This window comes from Pholcus phalangioides, unplaced genomic scaffold, assembly GCF_987345545.1.
Source record: "Pholcus phalangioides strain wild (caught in Gottingen) unplaced genomic scaffold, Ppha-v1.0 ptg000015l_1, whole genome shotgun sequence".
In the NCBI taxonomy this organism is placed as follows: Eukaryota; Metazoa; Arthropoda; class Arachnida; order Araneae; family Pholcidae; genus Pholcus; species Pholcus phalangioides.
In genome coordinates, this window is record NW_028301608.1 from 20,049,184 (window position 1) to 20,074,120 (window position 24,937).

The 24,937-nt window shown below is 34.7% G+C and overlaps 1 protein-coding gene across 3 annotated transcripts in view; it reads right to left on the bottom strand.

Annotated features, from left to right (window-relative positions):
- Positions 1-24,937, bottom strand: part of LOC149075634 (prohormone-1-like) — a 60,504-nt gene that overhangs the window by 28,185 nt on the left and 7,382 nt on the right. The window contains exon 1 of one of the 3 annotated variants that reach the window (XM_089245422.1): positions 2,479-2,563. The exons of the other annotated variants lie outside the window; for them this stretch is intronic. The gene's annotated coding sequence lies outside the window, so the exon portion shown is untranslated. Of the gene's footprint in view, positions 1-2,478; positions 2,564-24,937 lie in introns of those variants that run through there. 3 annotated transcript variants of the gene reach the window in all.

Genomic DNA, 24,937 nt, shown 5'->3' on the forward strand with positions numbered 1-24,937 from the left:
TCGGTAAAGATTCCATTGAGAATATTTCATAATTTTATAAAGGGTGGTTGATGACTCTTTCCTTGTACAGTAGAGCATCTATTATCCGAAATAATCTGGACTGGGGTGTTCGGGTAATTAATTTTGCGGATTACTGATCATTCACGAAAAAAAATTGTTCCAGTATCATAGCAGCACCTCCTAGAGATAAAAGGCCTCCGCACGTTGCTCGTGACGTCAGCAAGTAGTCCATTTTCCCTCAGAATATTCAGGGGGGGGGAATTCCCTGCTCGTGCTAGTATCATCGTTGTGAGGAAAAGAAATGATTGGCTCAGAATTGGCGGTTTCTATGCCCCACATCCAATCACTATGCGGTATTTGTGAGCCAATCAGCAGGATTCTACGCCAAAATAAGAAGAAACTAAACAGGATGCCGTGTTTCAAAATGTGGCAAACTTGCTAGGTAGTCTGAATGACGTCTATGGCAAACACTGCCATAAACGTCAGTTACTTCGGCCTTCTATCTACTATGTGGGACGATTGTACATTGCTGAGTGGTGTTAGAATACCTGTCTGTCCATAATCACCCTTCTGTTGGTGATTGTGGGTTCGAACCCAGATTCTCTCTTTGTATCGAACTTTCTTTTTTTCGATTGTATTATGCAACGAAATCTGTACGAAACGGAACGCCAAAAGAGACTGAAATAATATTTTATTTTAGAAAAGTTTCCATTTTTTTTATAAAGGTACACACACATAAAATCATTATTCACAATGAAGGGATTATTTTCGATTCCGTCGAAGAAAGGTTTTTGTCTCATAGAGATTTCCTTAAAATACGTGACATTGTGGCAGACCTAAATGAGATCAATGACCGTAATTGAATTTCACGCGTATGATACCTAGTTTGGATATTGGCACGGGTTAGCAAAACATAGACTACCTCTACGTAACCTCAAATAGACCTCGTAAACATTTCTCCTGAGAGATTTCTTACGAACTGGTTACATGTTGAAACATGTTGTATGTATATATAGACGGAGAGTTATGCAATATAGCTATAACGTATTTATATTGTCAGAATTATGCTTGTTTCGTGTTATACTTTTGCTGACAACTGTTTTCCATATCTTAAAGGGAAAATGGAAAATACCTAAATTTTCGTGTCGTGTACAAGTAAGTATCGCGTTGGAGGTATTTATGACTGCTCACTGCGGAGAGATTTTTTTCAAATAGGCGACCAAGAGCTCGCTTTAGCACCTTCTGTTGGAGAACAATATAGACTGGTCATTATTATATATTATCACCACATGATATTTTCTCTAAAGGAGAGAGGATTCTTAAACTTTTCGTATTCACGGCATACTTGGGAACGAGATTTTACTATTTTAAATATATATCATGGTACCGATGATTTCGAAGCACTTCGGCATTACCGTAAAAATGTCATGACACTCTATTTGGAAAAAATTGTTCAGTTACTTCATTAAATATAATTTTACAACAAAAATTTTTCACAACACCCTTGACTTTAAATCTGCTGTTACAGAGCGCCAGACCAACATGAGTCCTCGCAGCATCATCCATGGGCGATCATAATCTAATTTTAAAATTTTTTATTTGAGAACCGTTGTCGTCAGTGTTGAATCGAGATTTCCCGTTTTAAAACAAATTTTAATGTATCTTTTTCTTTCGTCACATCAAAAAGTACAGAATTAACTAGTTCTTGTAAAACAATTCAAGCAACAGAATTTAGTGTTAAAGGAGGACGTGGACGGAACTGTATATGTGATATTTAGTATCATCGATTATTAGTATCATCGATGTTTAATAGGTGAAGCAACAAATAAGTCGACGAACTTTCCATACAGATGGTATATGCGCACCACGAAAAATGTTTGCAATGATAATAAAATTCATAAGCAAATTCAATTAATCTCATCACGTAATGATTATCCCGCGAATAATTTCCGATCGCGAATGTGATCAGCAACGCGATACCCATTCATCCAGATTCCCAAAGACAATAATGAGCCCCGCTGTATAACCCATCATTACATGTACGTATCCTACGGCACACAACATGAACATGCTTATCTCTGGGTAGTTATACAGCGTAATGTAAATTTGTACCGGGTAAATCCGGATTCATTGTTATACGAGTAGTTTCTGCAAGAGAACCTTACACAGTAGCGACTCGTGTATTTGTGTGTTGTGCACAAAACAAGTCGGGAACATATATTCGGTAAATCACTACACCAAATACAATCTCTGCTGAGTATAACATTAATTTATCTAGTATTTATAAGAAACAAACCCATTAGATTTCACTCGTGAAGATAATTGCCTGTAAACACGTCATTATTTATTACTTAATCTATAATCGTGTACAAAAGTACGAAACGTTTATTAACTCTAATGGTTAATACTAACAGATGATGCAACTTAGATTATTTACATGAATTATTTGAATAATTTAGCAGCAACATGCTTACTCACTCTCAGCAATACGTCGCGAGGAATCTCCGAATACGTACGGTGAACAGGAAGTATTACTTAAGAGCTTCATCCCATCCTTTACAGAGTTTTGTCTTGAATGGGGTAAATAGTTAAACAAGGACTGAACATGTAGGACGCTTGGTTCACTGACCCTTACATTTTTTTTCCCGTCCGTATACGGCCCGCATGATCCATGTGTAAAACATTACGAATCGACCTTGCTTTTAATCCACCGGGGCCCTTACCTTTCACAAGAAATACTACAATCTCTATCTTTTGTTTACCTATATTGCTCTTTGTTTTCTAATTAACTACTTGGTAATGACGCACAATTTAGACAATTCCGTCTCGATTTATACACGTGCCTATATTTGAATGGATTTAGTGGTGCTGTGTCTTTAGATATAAGCTTCACGAAATTGCACAAAATAAAAATATTGTATGGAAATGTTCTTTTAACAGTTTTTTGTACCTTTTTGACTAATTGAAAAATGGGGTTCTTTTCCAGCAGGATGTTACAGATCTCCACTTCTAGTATCATGGCTTCCCACGTAATGGAGCCGGGCACCTAGGCAGAGATCTTTGGTGGAACCCTTTATAGTGAACTTAACAAATGCATATACCAAGGTCACAAGAGGCAAATTTCCCATCGAGGTGGTTGAAAAAAAGTTGCTCATATAAATAAAAAATATGAAGTCAAATATAACTAAATTACAGCAACCGAAAATAAAAGTATACAAAAACTAAAATTTTTTTTTTCTTTCGTGACAATTATATATTATTAATTATAATTATTAATACCGTATATACTACACTGCCCGTAAGAAAAAGGTTGTGGTTGTCTTACCTCAGTGTGAGTAGGTTCTCGACTTATCCCTGTATGTTTATCGTATTTCTTTTTAAACGTGTCAATTGTGTTAGAATTCACGACTCAAGGAAGTAAGCTATATTCCATTTAGTAACAACCTTATTGGAGAAAAATTCCCTGCGACACCACAACCTGGAGTTGTTCCTTATCAGTCGATACTGGTGTCCCCTTGAAGAAGCAGTAGATTGACGACGTATTATTAATTCATGGTCTATCCTATCCATCTCATAGAAAATTTTAAACACGTCAATCGTGCCCCCCGACACCTGTGTTCTTCCAATGTAAACATGTTAAACAATGAAGTTTCCTCTTCATAAATTCCACATGCCAACAAGACCACTCGTAGCTCTTCTCGGAGCCCCTCAACCAAGTCTGTGTTCTTTCTGTGGATATGGTTTCCAAAACCTTACGGCATATTCCGGTCAAGGACTAAGCCCCGGAAAAGTGGAAGAATCACTTTAAGAGAACACTGAGACCTTTTTAAGAATGAAACCGAGCATTCTGTTCATTTTTTTTTTACCACCGCTAAACAATGGCAGTCAAGTGGTTAGGAAACAAGCTTTCCACTGTGCAGGTATGGGTTCGAATCCCGGTTCGGGCATGGATGTCTACTAACCTAACACTAACAAATTCCCTGGACGGATCGTGCTGATCCCTTGGGAAGATCACGTTATTAAATATATATATATATATATATCCCAGTTGCACATCCGTATATAATAATAACATATCATTCACAACTCGTAAGTGAAACGGGGATTGTTCGAACCAAAATGAACGACCATGTACTTGTCAATGCTAAACGTCATGCTCCATTCATTGGGTAATAAATGTAACTTCATTCATATATGGTGAAAAAATAATATTAATGCGTTTGCCTAGCCCCCCCCCCCGGGCTGATTATTGAACAATGAGACACCAACGAATAAAGCAAATACACGAAAATACAAAAACCCTAATGCATTTCGACACCAATGGGTGTCGTCTTCAAAGAAAAAATATTTAACCACTAGTCACACACGCTGACCGAGTTTCCCACTTGGGTTGAATACCAAATCTTAACGCTCGGTTGCTCAGCGGAAAAAGTACGTCTGTTCACTTCAAACGTCGTGGTCAGAATGAAGCTGTGAGCCTGCGTGACATACTAATGCAGCTCATCCTGATTGGCGCTTGCGGAATAGTGCTGCCCGATTGGTCTATTCGAATTTTCTTAGAATTCAAACTCGAAATGAATTAACAAGGCACGTCCCATGAAAACTTGCTTTGCGACGCAGGGTAAGATAATTAAAGTAAAAGATAATAAAAGTCTTTGTTGGACAAACCGCAAAAACCACAGCCGGCGTGAAGGTAATTCCGTACTTGTTCGGACATTTTAAAGGAAGACGCTCGTTCCCTGGCCTTTGTATTGAACCGAGGCCCGAGACGACCGTGGATCCTGACAAAGACTTTTATTATCTTTTACTTTAATTATCTTACCCTGCGTCGCAAAGCAAGTTCTCGTGGGACATGCCTTTAAGCCATGGTGTTGCGATCGGGGGTGTAGATTTATTATTGTTTACTAGTATATTTTTGAAGGCCCGAATATATGTGACTTCGTAGAAATCTATATATATATATAAATCAACTGTAGATTTTGTGAAAAGCTCTCGCTTCTTGAAATTTGAATTTATGGCCCTTTTGCCAACAGTGAGCGGCGATGGTCGATTTTTCACATTCCTCATTCTTAACACAGCGAGCGCGTTCATTTAATCTTGCTTTTATGGGTCTCCTTGTCTGTCCTCTGTAAGCAAGAGGACGATCACCACATGGAATGTAATAAATGCCCCATTGGTGGTATAGCATCTTTGGGGGGGGGGGGGGGCATGAAACCAAAGTTTTCAGTGGGCAGGCACATCTATGGTTGTTAGATTAAAATTTTTAAGAATCGGTTTGATCTTCAGTGAGAGTATTGTATCGTAGGGATATGAATACAACTTTCTTTGAGTGGCCTCTTTGTAATATTTTCTAAAGTGGTTCCTCGTGCCGGAACTTTTTCCGCTGAGCAACCGAGCGTTGAGATTTGGTATTCAACCCAAGTATGAAGCTCGGTCAGCGTGTGACTAGTGGTTAAATATTTTTCCTCTGAAGACGACACCCATTGGTGTCGAAATGCATTAAGATTTTTGTATTTTCGTGCATTTGTCTTATTCGTTGGTGTCTTCTTAATGAGTTCCATGTCAGATATTATTGCAAAACATGTTAGAGAAAAAGTTCTTTTCAGAGCTTCGTAAAATTTGTAATGACCTGCTGATCCAGGTGTTGGATGAGTGGAGTCATATTTGGTGGCGGGAATTTTACTCTGATGAAATATAATTAATCAACAAAATTCTGTGTCCGGGGAAAAAATGTAATCTCAGACTACGGAAATATGCTTCTCTTCAAGGATTTAGACCGGGATTTTTTGTGGGTTCGTGAACCGGGATAAGTTCTTAACCGAATCGTTTTTGTTGTTTTTAAACCGCATTGTTCGCAAACTGGGAAGTAGTATTTCTTTCTGGGACGTTCGTAAAGCAAGGTTTGACTATACTCAAATTTTACAAGTTGAACTTTTTTTTATTAGGGGCCGTATAAAACTTTCGATCTTTATACTTTCTTCGATTTTTATTTTTTGAGCGTGAAATTACCACTGCTAAATTCTTTTTGAATCAATCATTTGGTCATTTCTGTCGAAGTAACGGTCATTTTCTGCATACGAGGGCTAATTAGACCGGGACCTACAATTTATTGCCGATTTCGAACGGCATCCTTTTTTTTTACATTCATCGAGACTCTAACCCCTTGATGTGGGACACCCTGCGGTAGTAATCTTTTTTTGTGGTCATGTCGCCGTTTTTGTTGTACCCCTGTGTCAAAAAAGTTTTCGCACAAGGACGAACCGGGTATCGGACTCGCGACACCTCTGAACATCCTTTGGTACTTTAGGCGAGTATCTTATCGATATGGGGCTACCGCGCCTATTTTGAATCAATCATTTGACAATAATAAAGTTCATACCTTTCGGGCTGTTATACCGTGTTGCAGCCCGAAAGGTATGAAATTTTTATTATATACTCCGGCTGTGAAAACCTGCGTTCTATTTTCAATCAATTTTACATTCAGCCATATAATTTTTATTCTTTTTGGACACTTTCTTCGTGAAACACCCTGCAGCATATATAATCGTATAGAAGTAATTTTAGCTACAGAATGTATCAACAAACAACACGAACATCCCACTATAAATCGCTCGGAAACAATCTATCATATACAGAAAACATATTTTTGAAGAAATATCTCTACGGATTTCTCGTTTCCTTGTCTGAAATACATGAAATGTAAACATTAGAATGAGTGGAAAAATCTCATGAGAAAAGAACAATCATGTTTCATTTCTACTCGAACAATAAATTTTCAATTACATTCACATTTCTTTCTTTCATAATTAAAAACAAACAATATCGCCTAGGATATATGTGATAGGATATTTCGTAAGCATGAAATCCAAGCTGAGATTATTACAGAGCAGCAATACCCTCCGCAGACATAATTCGTATTTCCCATTCGTCGGCAAATACAACGCATACTTTTCAGAAATTAATTTGAAAAATATTGAGATCGATATCTTTAATCATTGGGGAAATTTTTCCCGATAGAATCTAAAATTTCCAGAGAGACAGGAAAAATGATCTTTGAGTTCATTAATTTATTTAGATTGAGCTATTCGATGACAAAAATTTTTATTTTATGAGGAGAGCCAATATTTTGGCTTTTTTTAGCATTAATATGCATAAAATCAAAGAATTTTCAGAATAAGTGCATATTTTTGGAGGCTCAATCACTTTTTTAATGCTTTTTCAAATGAATATTGCCCCATAATATTTTCATAACATCAGGCATTTTTCCTCCGCAGGTGGGATTTAGGGAATTTGCGATATTTTCCAAACATCAACGGTTTTATACGTATACACCGTCAGGGCCGTAACTAGGCAGGTGCATCCGCACAGGGCCCTCTTGGAGGGAGGGCCCAAAATTGGCCTAAATATGCCCAAAATGGGTCAGAAAGGGCCTAAATTCATATTCTTGCACAGGAATGGCTAGCTACGGCCCTGTACAGGGTGTATAGGTAACGGGGAGTATTTTACTAGATCCTAGAGGCATATTTCCAATTCGAAAAAGTATCCAAATAGCTTGTAGAACTCAGATACGAAGTGGATTATTTCTCCACAAAAAAAATCGAAAAAAAATTGAAGAGATTTATGTTTTACATGCATTTTTTGAGTATCGAAAATGCGAAAACATTTTGAAAATTCCAAAGAATGAATGTCGGAAAGGGTTATATAGTGTTATCATATGTCCCGTATTTTACTGGGCATTCCAATATTTTGGGCCATTTCAACATCTTTATAAAGTTGTCTATCAGATGTGGTGATGGGTTCTATTCGCTGAATTTAATTTAATCAAAGGGATATTAAATTGCTCTCAAGTTAGGGCCACACTTGTGTCCAGCCTGATCCAACAGTCATTCGAAAATATTTGCTACCAATGTTTGCCTCCCGCTGCTGCGATGAAGCACCAACGACATAGGCTGGCTATATACTGGCGAACTTGGCCCAATGTTTCTTGGCGAATATTTGCTTCCATCTCTATGCTGTGACTACTGGCGTTCGTAGATCAATGTGTGGCCAGACGGATTGGAAGATCGGGAAGGAAGGCGGCTTTCTTCTTTGACTTTGGTTGGAGTCTGGAAGGTTCTGGTCGTTCTCTTTGACCAGCCTCCAACATTTAACGATCATTGCCAATGGTGGAGCGGAGACACTGATCGGCCATGACCAACCTTTCAACTTATTGGGCTAGGAGGGACACGAGTGGGGCCCTAGCTTCAGCAATATAGTAGTTCTTCATGATGAAGAGCTTGTGATCCTAATCTTTGGTTGGCATTTCTTATCGTATCCTATGCAGTTGCTTCGTTTTTTCAGCGGAACCAAATTGAATTTATTATGTTCAATCAAATCATGAATGAAGATAATTTTCATAATTTGTATTATGATAATTATGCTACTTCATCACACACCAACTCCAGTCATACCGCTATACTGCAATTTACTGCGGTTAAACGAGTTGAGCTGGAAGTGAAGGCGCCATCTACCGGTGGTCACCTTAAGCTCGTTAGGAAAAATAAATGTTATCTACATCTTCCGACGGTTCGAACCTGGTACCTGATGGGCATCTTACGGTAGACGAGTATCTTACGACCTCGTAACTCGGGGTGATAATTATGTCTATAAATATAAATATTCCTTTGTCGGATTTCGACGTTTTTTTTGTGCATTACATTTCAATTCATTGCGATTTCCAGTGGCCTTGTATTTTCGGTATGAATATTTTAGCATAATTTGGTGATTTTGCCTACTTATAACCACGCTTTTGGTGATGATCGACGGTGTCCGTATGTTACTGAATTTAAAAGAAAACAGTTTATCATATTTTTCTCAACAAAAAACGTTCACAAAATCTTTATTAATGTTTTTTTCATGAAATACATTTTTGCATTTTTGTTTATTTCGATTGCAGCCGCAACCCAGGCCCCCCCCCGGCTTTTGAAAATACACTAAAAATGGTATACATATATATACATACATTGAGTAGATGTGCTTCGCCCCCCCCCCCTCCGGAAAAGTTGAAATGACGGTCCTGAGATGCAAGCCCCTTATTTCCACACTTTTCAGCAATTTTATCAATAATTAGTGAATTTGTACCGAAATAGCATTTTTAGCGACAATTATCAATATCCCGTATACATGCTTACAATTTCCCTCAATAATAAAAGGCAGGGGTCTTCAACTTTTTTCCTAGTCGTGAGCACTGCCTGTATCCATCATCAGCACCCGTTTCGGCAAATTTGACATACGAATGCATAAAATGAGGATGATTTCAATCCTAGAACGCAATTTGTACAAGGCGTTAGATTGGCATGTGGATCAAGTGCTCGCGAGCACGAAATCGGACACGAGAATCGAGCACTCTAGTTGCTCGTAAGCAACGGGATGAAGATGCCTGGATGAAGAACCTGTTATAAGGTGACCCCAAGTACGAAGCTGTAACTTTTATTTGAACTCAACTCATACTGATATTATTAATTTCAATTATTACAATTGGATAATTTTTCATTAAGTTAGAATTAAATTATCATGTCTGCAGGTGGACTACCATTAGTCTGTGGACCATAAGATGAGAAACGTGGTTTTATACAATTCTTCTTTTTATTCTGGGAACCAAATTGTATGTTCATAACCCAAAATTTACGATTCCAAGCATTGTTTTCGGCTCGCTATAAAATTTATTTGTTTTGCTCGTGGATTTTGGACGTGAACGTTTGTTATCTCTCATCGGCGTTCTATTTATTTATTCTTGAAAAATCGAAGGAGTGCGATGTATCATCATCATCTGTTTGGTAGACTACGAAAACAAAACTAAAAAACAGGTCACCTGATCATTCATCTCAATTGCCGGTGAAATAAATTCTTCACAACCAGAATAAATTCCGTTGTATAGAATATAGCTTGTGAATTTTCCAGACTTCATAATAGATTTATTTCTTTATTTTCAAAAGTAGTACAACTCTTTATTATAGGCGTAGTCAGTAGAGTGGATGGAATAACAAGTTCGGTTGTTTTGAAAAGAATTTTCAAAATTTTTCCCCCAAAAAATAAAGTTCTCTGCTTTTTTTCTGAAAAGTTTAAGATAGTTTATTGTTTTTTTAGATATTCATTGATAGTCTGGTTAGAGAATCGTACTGAAAAAAAAATATATTGCGATAATCGGTATTCTTCAAGCATTAAAGGCCATATCTAATTGTTATGCCGAACACGTAGTAGTTATTTGAAGTTGAAAGATCTGATCATATTTTGGATTAAATTTCGGAAAACCAACTGAAAGGCGTATTTCTCAGCCTAAGTGATTTGATTACCCGTAAAAGAGGAAATCTTAAATCTTAAAATTCTACCGATGAACTTAAGTTTATTCGATCAACTTCTCTTATTACTTTCCAAAAAACTGCTTCGGAAATAGCATTATATGCATTCTGGTATCATTCCGTTTTCAAAACAGAGTTTATTTTCGAAATTTCGCTCAAGTGACCTGCAATCGACTAAGGGGAAATGAAATAAAGGATCTTAAAGTGACTGCCTGCATTCGGAATACTTTTTTTTTTAAAAGGTAATTTTGGATAAAAGGATAAAATGAATGTGGTTTTGGTTTGAATATGGCAAATTTGGCCAACTTCTTTCTCCTCAAGGGCCAACATAACGGTCAGCTGCAGCGTCGCGGGCCACATTACGGATGTCACTCCGGTGCATAAGCCGCACCAGTAGAATGACCCAGAAAACTCCACATTTGTATACACCATAAGTAATATAGAAAAGCACGGGAAATTTAGTCGCTAAACTTTTACCCTCGGCATTATCATCTTCATAACACATAAATTGTTGATTTGGTAGCGTTCCCAGCCAGATGTAATGTATCAAAAATTAGTTTCTTCTGCAAATTATTCCATCAAACCCATTTATAGTTTGAATATTCCAAATGAAACATTTTGTTCCAATTTTTACTTCAATTATTATTTTAGCAAAATAGGCAATTTGCCAAACGAGGTGGCCGAAAAAATGGGAGAAAATTGTCCATGACGAGCTTTATGAACAATTTGTGTGTGTCGGAAAAGGCAATATGGTGATAACATAGTATGTAAATTATTTTCATCACTAATACATAATGAATGTAAATAATTTTCTGCTGTTGGAACGAAATATCTTCGCAAATAATGATCACAAATTTGATTTAATACCTTTTAAGTTATTGATTTTAATTTGATAATTAATTTTTTTCTTGTCGTGGACCACACAAAATCCCCTCGTGGGATGCAGCCCGCGGGGCAGCTGTTAGCCACCCCCGAATTATGGTATAAAATTAGGAAATTAGGAAATATGGTATAAAATTATATGGAAATAAATATTATTTCATGAATATTTTTTACGTAAAATTAACATATTTTTAGGGCTTCTGCTAGACATTGTACACTAAAAACTACAGGTTATTACTATGACATTGTTCTGAACAATGTCATAGTGATAACCTGTAGTTTTTAGTGTACAAAATTACTTGATATTCTCAGTTCAAAATCCTGTAAATCACAAAGTTTTTAACACATCCCTTAGTTTTTGATTCATTGCACAGCCAGAGCTGTTTAAAACACAGTGGGAAAGTTTCATAGAGATATTTCTAAGAATGCTTGAGAAATCATTTTTTGTGAAGGGAAAAAGCGAAAAAGCCAAATCTTCAGAAAACGCATTCAAATATTTCATTTTGGCACTAAGAGCATTAAATTCATTTTACTTAATTCGCAATAAATTTGCTTCTAGATATTGTAGGTATGAAATTGAAACAGTTCTGGAGTCTAAAATAACTGCACTTTTTCAAGAGAACACATGAAAATGATTTCAAAAGTTTTTATGAAATTCGTCATTTCAAGGCAGGCCTTAAAGCTTCTATTGATAATCCCATGTTTCTTTTGATAACTATTCATGTAGATGGGAAAAATTTGTCTATTTTTATTATAATAGCTAAAGTTCTAATTTTAAACTGTCGACTTGATTTCAAATACAGTATATGTAACCTGAGGGAAGATATAGAACCCTATATCTTCCCTCACCTTAATATATCACCTTACAAATATTGTATCAAAGTCGTATTCTGGCGTTTTAAATTTGTTATCCATAAAATATTTCTAAAATCATCGAAGTTCATTGAATCAACTTCTGTTATTATTTTTTAAGGAATGGAAATGATATATTGATTCAAGTAAAAACTATTTGCCCCAAAAAAAAATTATTTTAGAAATTTTGCTTAAAAACCTACAGCAATAGACCGAGGAATGAGAATTAAATGGGCTTAAAGCTTCATGATAATCGGTTGATTGAAAATCTTATGTTTATTTCGATAAGTGTTTGTGTAGATGGAAAAATTCGTCTAATTTTATTAAAATTGCTGAAGTTCTAATCTCAAGTCGCTGATTTGATTTCGAATGCACAGGTTGTCACGTCGCATAAATTCGTAAATTGTTTAAATATTAATAAAAATTGAAGGAATTTGTACATTTGAATGCGGTTTCCGAAAAATTAATTCTCACGACGGAAGCAATTTACTGAAAATCAGAGCTCTATAAAATGTAGGGCACACAGTTCATTTGTGAATTTTCTTGTTAATGTCGCTTACATGGCGTTCCCATTGCGATGTTGACATTCATGGATAAAACACTATTCACGAACGTTTCGGACATAGAAGAGATTGAAGAAAGATTTGGGTTCAATCACTCCTGCTGGACTGGTTTCTCTACCTCTATCGATAAAAATTATAACAAATTTTTTTCGGTACCAAAAAATCCTCTTTCTTAAAAGTAACACATTTTCGCAAACCACAAACTCCAACTTCAATTTTTATGAATTTTCGAACTATTTACGAATTTATAGGATACCCTGTATAACTTGGAAAAGATTTATTTCCAAGAATTTGTAAAAAAAAAAAAATTATAATTACTATATCGAAGGCATGCTTATGGCCTTCCAAATTCGATTATCCGTGACATAGATTTCAAATATTTTTAAATTCATTGAATAGTAACTATAGTCAACCTGATTGATATATTCAATTAACTTCTCTCTTATTACTGTCCAAAGCTACTTTGTAAGTAGCATTATATTTATTCACGTATCATTTTGTCCAGAAAAAGTATATTAGAAATTTTGTTCAAGAAACTTCGGAATTAGAGGCGGTTAAAGCTTCACGATAACCATTCGATTGAAAAACTCGTATTTATTTTGCTAAATATTGATCTAGATGGAAAAATTCGTCTCTATTTTTATTAAAATACCTAAAGTTCTAATCTGAAGTTGTCGATTTGATCTCGAATATATATAACCCGAGAAAAAATTTATTTCCAAGAATTTATGGAAACTACAATGTATTATAAATATTATATTCCCCCCCCCCCTGCTAGAAGTACGAATGTGTAAATTTTGGCATTTTTTTTATCAGCTGGTTGGATAAATTGCTTTGGAATATAAGTTTTTCTCCTGAAACGCGTATGTGCGTCTCTACTGAAACGCATGTTACAAATGTTTTAGGAAAATAACTTTTTCCTAAATATTATATGTTTATTCTAAACATTCAAACGTCATTTCTCACGTTCTTTTTTTTTTTCTTTCAAGGACATTGCACATTTTTGCTTTTAGCAAGAGGAGGGCGATATCAAAAGTGTTTTCGTGCCTTTCAAACTCGATTATCCGCGAAAGAAATTCCAAATATTTTAAAATTCATTCGAATTTGATATAACGTATATTTTATAAACTCTTTATTCAATTACAACTTCTACTTATTGCTGTTCAAAACTGCATCGGAGATTACGCATTATATTCATATATTCATTCAAGTATCATTCTGTCCAAAATATATATGTATTATTTTCGAAATTTTATTTAAGGAACTTCAGCAATAGACTAAGTAAAGAGAATTAAAAGAGCTTACAGATTCACGACAATCGTTAGATTGAAGATCTCGTGTTTATTTTTCAAAGTATTGATATCGATGGGAAAATTCGTCCATTTTTATGAAAATGAGCAAATATCTAATCTCAAGTTGTCTATTTGATTTCGAAGATATGTGAATCGCCCGAGAAAAGATTTATTTCTAATCATTTATCGGCTTCTCTTAGGGGATTAAAATACTACAAAAGAAAAAAGACGCAGACGTTCTCTTAGATGCCAAAGATCAACGTTAAGACTAGATTCTTGGAGTCGTGTTTTGCTGACCCTGTTCTCTAAGAATCTCACGAACTTCAGTTGGTATTTCGGAGGATGAAATAATAGAAAAAAAAAAACATACACAACGCTTGTGTATGATCGAGTGCCAAGTGTGTGATCCTTTGAAACGACAAGTAAGTCACGTACCTGTTGGAAGAGGCTTTAGCCCCGACGAATCCCTCTGGGTATATAACGGCGAGTGGTGTAGCCCCGGAAAATGTTATTTTACATGCACGGATTTTTCTTTAGCGTCAGCTGATCTTTTTTTGTTGGGCTTTACTACCTACTCTTTAGTACAAGAGAAGCCGCTATACTGATTTTTTTTAGGTTGGGATAGGAACCGAAATATATATCAGCCCATCCGTAAACAAGTTATGTCCTGGTCTCTCAAAGAAGTCGATTTCTTTTGTGTTTCATTTTAGACTTTTTTTTTTTCTTGTCTCTTGGAAGTTTGGTTGTATCAAACAATAAAAAAATTGAATAATTGGTATGAGGAATATATTTTGATTTTTTTTTTCGTATTAAACGAATGCGAACGAAGTAAAAGAGATGCCGAAAATTTTTGCAAATGACACTTATTGACGTCGATTGGATGTTTGAAGCCAAGTGAAGGTTAACAAAATCTTACCCTAATAATATATGTGCTCCAAAAAAAATCCAACTCTCTCTCTCTCCCCCCCCCCCAAAAAAAATGCTCACTGTGTGGAAACTACAGTCGAATCCCGTTTTAACGAATACCGATATAGCGAAAATGTCGTTTTAACGAACACGTTTCTAATCTCCCAAATAAGTTTACATAGGAACAATGCAAAAAATCTGGAATTCCTTTAGAACGAAATTTCGTTATAACGAAGTGATTTCTCTGGTCTGTTGGAGTTCGTTATAACGGGATTCGACTGTTGTAGAAAATCCATCCCTTCTAGTCACGGATAATTAAGGAAGAAAAAAAAATACAGTAGACTTCAGCTAATACGGCCCATATTAGACCAGAGTGTGCAGGATTATCGAAACCGCTGGATTACTGGAAGTTAATAGGTATAGTTCACCCATATACAGTGAAGCCTCGCTACAACGTTACTCGATATAACGATAAATCGCTCTACAACGATATTTTTTCAAATCTTGTTTGGAAATACCTATAGTTCAATGTTAAACTCCTCTCGATTCAACGATGTCCTTTACTATAACGATATTTTTAGAAAATTTTTGAAAAATTTCTCTACAACACGGTATATTTCTTTATATTTTACTCAATTTTCTTTTCTTTTTTTTTTGGAAATTCATTTTAACTTAGTCACTTATTCTCGTTCCTCTGAAGGCGTCTAATAATATCAGTAATTTGCACCACAGGATCACCGAAAACGCTAAGAAAGCTACCACTGCCACCAATGCTATCACTATTTTCTGTGCAATGCTATAAAAAACTTCACAGGGGCAATGCATCTAACGGAATTTTAATAATGAACCAATCAATTATACAATTTGTCATGGCAAATAAACGCATAAAAGCATATATTTTCCAGTACTAACAACGCCGATTTAGAAAAGATGCCAAAAGCAGCATGAATTTGATGGCACGTGATGATAATTCCGCCTCTCGATACAACGATGTTTTTCTTTGCCCGCTGAGTAGCGTTGTACCGAGATTTCACTGTAATATAAACTTCTGCGCACAGACATACACACTGACAAGTTTTCCTTTCCTATATACTCGAAGAATACCCGCCTAAAAAACGTCGGACTACTGGATGGGCCAGATTATCGAGTCTACTCTGTATCATTCATTTCTCTCTCTAACGGTATGTGTATGGGGGACTAATATCACTCCCAGAATTACTTTAGGACATATTTGTGCTGAAGAAATATCATTCATGACTCTAGGTTCAATTTGAAATTCTTTTGTTTTCGCGTGTACTATTGCCCTTTTCATTTTGACGACAGATTTCTGGGACACCCTGTATTACAACAAGCACCATAACATCCCCGACACCGACATGCAATTCGAGTAGTACTGATGAAAAACAGTTTTCTCGGTCATCAAATCTTTGGGGTTTTGCTAAGCCACGTACAACATCAGAATTGACGGCTTCGCATCCACACTTTGTGGACCGTTCAAATCACACCAATGGCTTCCCGGGCAGAGAGAAAGAGAGAGATGATTAATTAACAAGAGAGTCCTGACAGAAATTACGAAGAGCAGCCACGAACCTCACAACATTAAGCAGAGACTACAGCGAGCTCATTACTTGATGAGGGAGGGAGTGTTTTAATTTCTTTGGCGTAATTTAACACGTTTATTAATAGACAGTTACTTTCATCTTGTTTATTACCTAGCCCCTAATGCGGCGAGAAATTCAAACAAATGATCGCATAATAACGACATCAAGAGTCTCCTTGCTTATGAATTATTCATAAATTATATTTAATAAAAATGAACGTAATATAACGACTTGATGAATGATTCTCATTTTTTCTCCCGTAAATAAGAGAATACAGAGCTGATGACCGTGATTTACGTTATCAAGTTATTAAATTAATTGACATATATTTCCTAAAATCTCACAAGCATAAATTGCTGTTTTGAACGGAGTTTCTCAACCTATGGTCCCCAACGATGGCTTAGGTGGTGCACGGGCAGACTTGATAATTCAATTTTAACTGGATGGAAAATTATTCAATGAATGTAATTGATATTATAGTATTATCCATATGAATTCGCAAATAAAAAATGTACCTTCATAATTAGGTTCATTATACCTCATCAAGGAAAATGCGAGAAATTGCGATCCTAAATACGAGATATAAATAGCATATTTACACCAATTTGCAGCCCAAAAATACAATTTACGACAAATTTGCTAATTACTGCAAAAAAGAGGTGAAGGGTGAGGGAAATAAAAAGTTGTTACTAATGGCTTTGTACAAAAATTTGGCAAAAAAATGACCTGATTAAGTTAGCGAAATCCCCAATTATTGTTAAAATTGCTGAAAAATTTGTATTTGTGTTTATACCCAAAATTATCATAAGTTATAAAAACGCTGTTTATTAATGATTTCAGGTGAACACTATAAATATAAACGTCATCGAAAAAACTGAACAAATGTACAAAAAGAAATTCAGAACTACTATACTGAAATGTCTCGTAATACGAGGCGCAACTGGTCCATCGAATTGTTTCAGACATCTTACTTTTCTTTGGGTTCAGAAAGGTTGAGAAACACCGATTTTCACCAGTGCTTAGAAAAACTTCAGATTGTGTACTGGGTGCATAACTAACAGCTGGCACCACAAATTACTGGCAAACCGATGATCCTAAAGACATAGTTCCTATTAGAAAAAGTATCCAAATAACGTGTATATCTCAGATACGTTCTTTATATTGCAAGGGGTTGTATAATTATAAAAAAATTAAAAAAAATTACTTTTTATATGACCATCCTGTCCTTAAAAACCCAATTTAGAAAACTGTTAGCCTTTCTCTCCCGAGGAAAACAAAAAAAAAATTCAAAGTTTCTAAGAGCAATATTCACTGGGATATTTGGATTCAAAAATTGCAGAAAAGTTGGGATAAAACAACATCAATGACGGGGGAATAGCGTTTTCCGTAAGTTTTTGCTGTTTTTTTCTTCTCTTAATTTTTCTCCAATATTTGAATTCAAATATCTCAGTAAATGTCGCACTTAAAAACGTGGAATTTTTTTGTTGGCCTCAGGACATACAGAGCAAAAATGTCCTATTTGAGTTTTTGAGGACAAAGTGCCGGTAAAAAAAAGTTATTTTTCTTTTATTTCAATAACTATACAACTCCTTGCTGTGAAGACGTATCTGAGATCAACACGTTATTTGGATACTTTTTCTAATTGAAAGTATGCCTCTAGGTCCAACAACGGTTCGCCAGTAAATTGTGATGCCAGCTGCTAATAGCACCATGTATATTGTGCGCAAAGCTATATGCTTCTAGACTGCAAGAATAGGAAAACCTGAATTTTTTACATGAACTTTCTTTCATCATACCGTCTTGAAAGTATCGGGGGTCCCTGGGCAAAGTAACATTCCCAGCTAGAAGTACCAACATACCAAAAATTTTCATACTAAACTCCAGAAAAACATTATACCGAATCTCGTTATCGTTGGGGCCCCTGTGTACCTGAGAACTCCGGGCTGAACTCTGAGGGGCTCGTGCGACTATACCACGGGTGAGGGAAGAGTAATTCTAGGTTGACTTGTCGTTTGCTGCGTTGCGTATGAGTGTGCGAATGTCATTCGTAACATAGCATCTGGATGGAGCGAAGCGAGGGCCACTTAGACTGAAATGTTTAGTGGGGTGTGGGCCAGTACATGGAAATTATTTTCAAAGAAAATAATAAAAGACATCAGTAAAAAAATGATTTTAAAGGTGTTTCGAAAATGTGTGTGTGTGTGTGTGGAATTCGCAGCTATCGGTGTTGGCGAAATTTATGAACCATCACCAAATCGGAACTATTTCAACTTATGAACGTTTCGAATTACACGCGGACGATGGTCAAAACTCAACACGTCTGAGGAAAATTTTTATAAATTAACCCGTTCAACGTACAAGCTTTTGGTAAAAAATTTGAATGATCTCTATTTGATGAATCGGAGATATATCTGGCAACTTTGTCCTAAGCTAACCCCACGTTGGAAAGAGGGAGAAGAAAGGGAAAGAAAAAATAGAAATAAAAATAAAAACAAATAAATAGAAAAAAGGAAAAACAGTATAATAGATAAGTGGGTAAAAGAGTAAACACTATATGTTCTATTTTCACCCTCACCCTGCGTGCTCTTTTTCTCTCTTACATGTTTCTAGTAGAAAGATGCGTTATACGAGGGGGGGGGGGGGGGAGAGAAGTCACTAACAGGAGAATAGAAAAAACGCTGGGGGCAAAAACAACTTCAATTCATAGAACTACAATAAAGCGTCACGATGATGAGGAGAGAGGAAAGAAAATACAGAGAACTGGATTGTATTTATTCTACTGGCGTTCGGACGAAATATTTCGTCCGTGCTCGTAAAGGGGTTAATCAGATAAAATATTCACAAATATTTATTAAACAAATAATTGATCATGAAATAAAAATTTCTCTCGGGCAGTTCTTAACCTATGGGTCGTGACGAAGGGCTTTTGAGTCATTTAAATCCAATAAAAGCCATATATTCTTGAGCTATGGATCAACCAGAATTTTTTTTATAGAAGCGTATTCACATCGTCATCATCAACCATTTTCAATCCATTGCTGGATGAAGGACTCCTCTAAATTTTTCCATTTTACTCTGCATGATGCTTTTGCCATCCAGTTGACTCCAGCAACTTTTCGGATCTCGTCGATCCATCTTGTGTGGGGACGCCTTCTCGGACGGTTAACACCACTGGGGTAATCAACCTAATACTTGTGGTCCATGAGTTGTCCTGCCTTCTTGCAATATATGCCCAGCCCATTTCCATTTTAAACGTTTAATTCTTTCCATAACATCATATACCTTTGTGTGGTTTCTTATTCAAGTGATTCGTTTTCTGTCTCTTCTTGTGACGCCTAACATACATCTATCTTTCCATGCTTCTTTGTGTTGTCTGTAGAATTTGTATTGTCATGCTTGTGAGTGTCCATGTTTCAGCTCCATAAGTCATTGCTGGTAGCACACACTGGTTAAACACTTTTCTTTTCAGGCGCAATGGCATGTGGCTCTTCAGACTTACACAGTTATTGCTAAAAGTGCTCCATTCCATACTGATTCTTATGTTTATTTCATTAATGATTCCGTATTAATTAATTAATTAATTCCGTATTAATGATTCCGTTGTCCCTGGTAATTTCTTGTCCCAGGTATACATAGCTTTCTACTTCTTCCACCTCTGTGTTGCTGAGCAGAATCTTCTTCTTCAAAACAAAGGAGATGAACGTAACTTTAGTCTCTTGCAGATTCGTTTTCAATCCCGTGGATACTTGCCTTCGCCAGTTCTTGCATCATTTCTTCTAGTTCGTCTGGATTACAGCTGATAATAACGATGCCGTCGGCAAAACGCAAATGATTGGAAAATTCTCCATTTATTTCAATTCCTTTCTCACCCCAATCCAGTTTCCTGAATACTTGTTCTAAAACAGCGGTAAATGAAAGAGTTATGGGAGGGTATTATATATATATTATTAACTGTAATTATTTCCGGTGATATATGCTTTTATATTTGGTGGCTGTATTTCGTTTATATCTAACATTCATATTTTTTTACGGGCATAATTTTATTCAGCCACCTCGTTGGGAAATTTGCCTGTTGTGGCCTTTGTATCTATATTTGCATATAATGAATCAAATAACTTATTTCTATTTGTAAAAAACGTCACATGCTCTAACGTAACCGAAGAGGAATTATAAACGAATATTTATCCTTTGGTGAGGGGAAAAATCAAATCATATCAAGCATCGTAAATAAGATTTTCTTCATTAATTTTGAATACACAGAGAAAATTTTAGTTCATTTAATAAATGAGGAAAATAATACTCCGTTTATGAACGAAAAGCCAGTTTTATAATCTCAGAACATCACAAGACGCGACTTTTATTCTTGAAAAGAAAAATTCAAAGAAAAATAGTTTTTTGAGAGAAAATAGTTTAAGAGTTCACCGATAATCATGCACGCATCTGTATTTTTTTCTCTTTTTGCTCTATTTAACGAAATAATTTTGAAAACAAAAATATATCTTGTTTATTAAAATTATCACGAAAAGATGATAAAAAAACTAAATATGTTTTTATTTATATTATCCAAATTAATTATAGTGCAAAATCAAGCATCAAAAATTGACGAAGAGTTATATTTTGCTAAAAGTTGAAATTTTATTTATTTTTTTGTTAAAAATCTTTTTAAAAATTTTGGATATAATTTCTAAAAGGGTAATCTCGGTTTAATTTTATTATAAAAAAGATAATTATAGAAGAATGACTCATTTTTGTCATTATAATTTTTTTTTAATTCCAGAAATTAGAAATTCGTAATTTTTCGGTAAATTAAGTAGTCAAACTAAATAAGCTTCAATTCTTAATTAATGACCCAACTGAATATTTATTACTTATTATAAAGAGATAATTATAGAAGGATCACTCCTATTATTATTTAAATTGTACTTTTAATTCGAGCAATTAGACATTCGGTAATTTACGCATTTTAAATATACAGTGGATCCCTCTTATAACGTTGATGAAAAATTATCATAAAAAAACGTTGTGGGGAGGGAGAATAATGTTTTAAAAGGGAAATCTCAATGAGTACAGTATTATATTTAGTTCTAGAAAATTAGAAATTCAGTAAATTCTAATAACTGTACGGCAATTCTAGATTTTTGGTATAATTTGCACTCTTTTTTGTTATCATTTAAATTTTATTTTTAATTCCAGAAATCAGAAATTCTGTAAATTTAGCAATTATTTAATATATGCATGATAAATAAAATTACTCGCAATAATGTGATTCCGACTTCTTAATAAAAAGGCCATTACCATATTCCCTACATTGGCAGGGGCATGCCGGGAAACAGCCGGTGTATGCTGGGAATACCCATATTTTCCGTCATGCCGGGAAATTCAAGACCCCTAATTCTGAAAAATTTTTTAATTATCCTTTATTCTAAAAATCCATTGAATTGGCTAAATACATATTGTGATCCTCATTAAACCTTGCTTTTCTCGGCATGCGGTAACGGACCAGACCCTAGCATTCAAAAAAGGTGGTTTACCTCTATTTTCATGGTATGCCGAATAATGTGTGAGAATACGGTATAGAAGGATGACACTCCTATTATCATTTAAATTTTGTTTTCGGTACTTGAAATTAAAAATTCGTTAACTTACACATTATAAATGCAACTCGTCATTATGATTCCAATTGATTATCCATTCTTAAAAGATAATTACAGAAGGATATCACTCTTGTTCTCGTTTAAATTTTATATTTAATTCTAGAAATTATAAATTCGATAATTCTAGTAATCCTAGAAATTCGGTAATAGTGCCTATGCATTATACATATCGCGACGCTGCTTACGTCAGATATGGTGAGCGAATTGCCATTGCAATTTTTGTTACTCTTGATGCCAACTAACAACCCTCTGAGTTTGTCGGTCCCTTAGCAGAACACTTTGTATAATTACTTACAATCATGAGACCGCCTGATTACATTCATTTTTTCATCATAAAATATAATTAAGGAAGAATGGCTCTTGTTATCATTTAAATTTTATTTTTCATTTTACAAATTAGAAATTCGGTAACTTAAGCGTTGTAAGTAACTCGTGATAATGATTCAGACTTATTATTTATTATAAAAATATAGTTTTTCAAGGATTTAATTCTTGCTATTCTCAAGTTTCATTATTAATTCAAGAAAATATGAATTCGATATTTCTAGTAATTCTGGAAATTTAGTAATAATTTATATGCATTATATCAATATAATTACTCACAGTAATGAGACCGACTGGGGCGCGGTAGAACATATCGATAAGATGCTCGCCTAAAGTACCAAAGGATGTTTAGAGGTGTCGCGAGTTCGATACCCAGTTCGTTCCTTGTCAGAAAAATTTCCTGACACAGGGGTGCAAAAAAACGGTGACATGGACCGTAGGAAAAAATTGCTACTGCAGGGAATACCCCATCAAGGGGTTAGTGCACCAACCCCTCGACCAGTATTAAAAATTTCTTCTTTACAAATTATAAATTATTTCTTTATAAAAAAAAGTTATTAGAATTTTGGCAAGCAATTAAATCACTCCAACAAATGAACTTTTTCTTCAATTAAACATCCTTCCTTAAAGACATCTATACTTTTACCGATCCATACTTATAATTAAAAAAAACCAATTCTCTTTACCTCTGAACTCGTCAAGAACATCTAATAGACAATTTTATTTACTCAATGCCTTTAGTTCATAAAACTATCCTCAAAAAAAATTTTAGCTTTCTCATTCCTAAATTTTTTAATAGCCTTCCAAATGATCTCATACAGTCCCCCTCATTTTCAATTTTCAGAAAAAACCTCAAAAAACACATGCTACAAATTTTCAATATTGAAAATTATTTCTGATTTCATCCACGGAATCTCAATCACCCCCTGTTGTGTGTGTATTACTGTCTTTTCACCTCCAGCTGTCGAATTATTCATTAAAATACCCATGCTGTCAACTCTGCTCTGCCAGTCTAATTCATACATAATCATATGTTGATTTATAGTTTTTTTTTATGATCACTAAAGCACCCCCCTGTGACCGTTGCATTATTGCATTATTGATTTATTTATATATATTTGTATTTTATGTATTATATGTGTTTGTGTGTAATCACATTCCCCCCCCCAACCCCCCTTCCTATTTTGATGTTTTTTCATGATTTTTTGTTTTCAATCTCAAAAATCAGTAAATAGTGACTATTTTACACTGTATGATAATTGAAATGTTATTGAATTAACTTCATTGTAACAACCAGTATGGGACCTTGGTGTCTCCTTGGGGGTTTTCACTAACCTAATGTATTGTTATCATTTATCTAACATATTAATAAAAATTGAAATTGAAAAAAAAAAAAAAAAAAAAAAAGAGAGAACCTACCATTCGGAATCGCCAATAAATTGTAGGTCCCGGTCTAATTAGCCCTCGTGTTCAGAAAATCACCGTGGTGTGACAAAAATGATGAAATGAGACTGACTGAGTATTTATTACAAAAAGGCAATCATATATATGTAAGGATGACTCTTGTTACCACATTTAAATGCCTTTTTAATTCCAGAAATAATAAATTCTGTAAACACTGGGCGGATTATAAATAAACCTTCCCACGGTATAATGATTCAGACTGATTATGCATTTTTCATTGTAAAAATATTATTTTATATATATGGAGAAAGAGGGGGGATCTTATATTATCATTTGAATTGTGTTATTATTATGTCTAGAAATTAGAATGTTTTGAATACTCCGGGGTATTTGTTGCATCTGAAACAAATTTTATACTTTTGTAAGTACTTTAAGCAATTTTTAAAAGTAGATTGTCCACTTTTACTGTTTTTAACCAAAATTTTAATTTTTACTAGTAGATTCTGCTTTTTTTTTTTTTTACCAAAACTTCAATTGTAATTAATGCGCTTTTTTGTAATTTTTTGTAATTTTGTCTAACGCTATAATAATAGTAATCCTATTATTATATTTCCGTGTAAATACTAGGTTTCCTTTGATGTCGATTTTATTTTCCAGGAAAAGCATCTTATAAAAATTATGTAAAGGTATTATATTTTTGATTTTTCTGTTGTTTTTTTGCAAGCAATAGGGATTCCAGATTTCATGCAAAAGACGCATCGGAGCAATTTTTTTGTTATCAAACATCAAAAACGTATTAATTTTCTTCTTTCTTTTTTGGGAAAAATCTGGATTAACAGATTAATAAAAACAAATTCAAAGTCAGCAAATATTTATATGGTAAGTTTATTTCATTATTCTTTAAAAAAAATGTTTTAAAATCTCGACAAACTGTCATGGGACCGAAATTTCTCTTATGTTTATGATGTTTTCTATCAAGGAAAAAGTTTTCGAAAAATATATTAAAAAAAGGAAATTTTTCGTCTTTTACATCGTGTTTGATTTTCGTTTGACATTTTCACAATAATGGAATTATAATAATGAAGTTTGGGGAGGATGATAATATGTAGTTACGAGTTCATG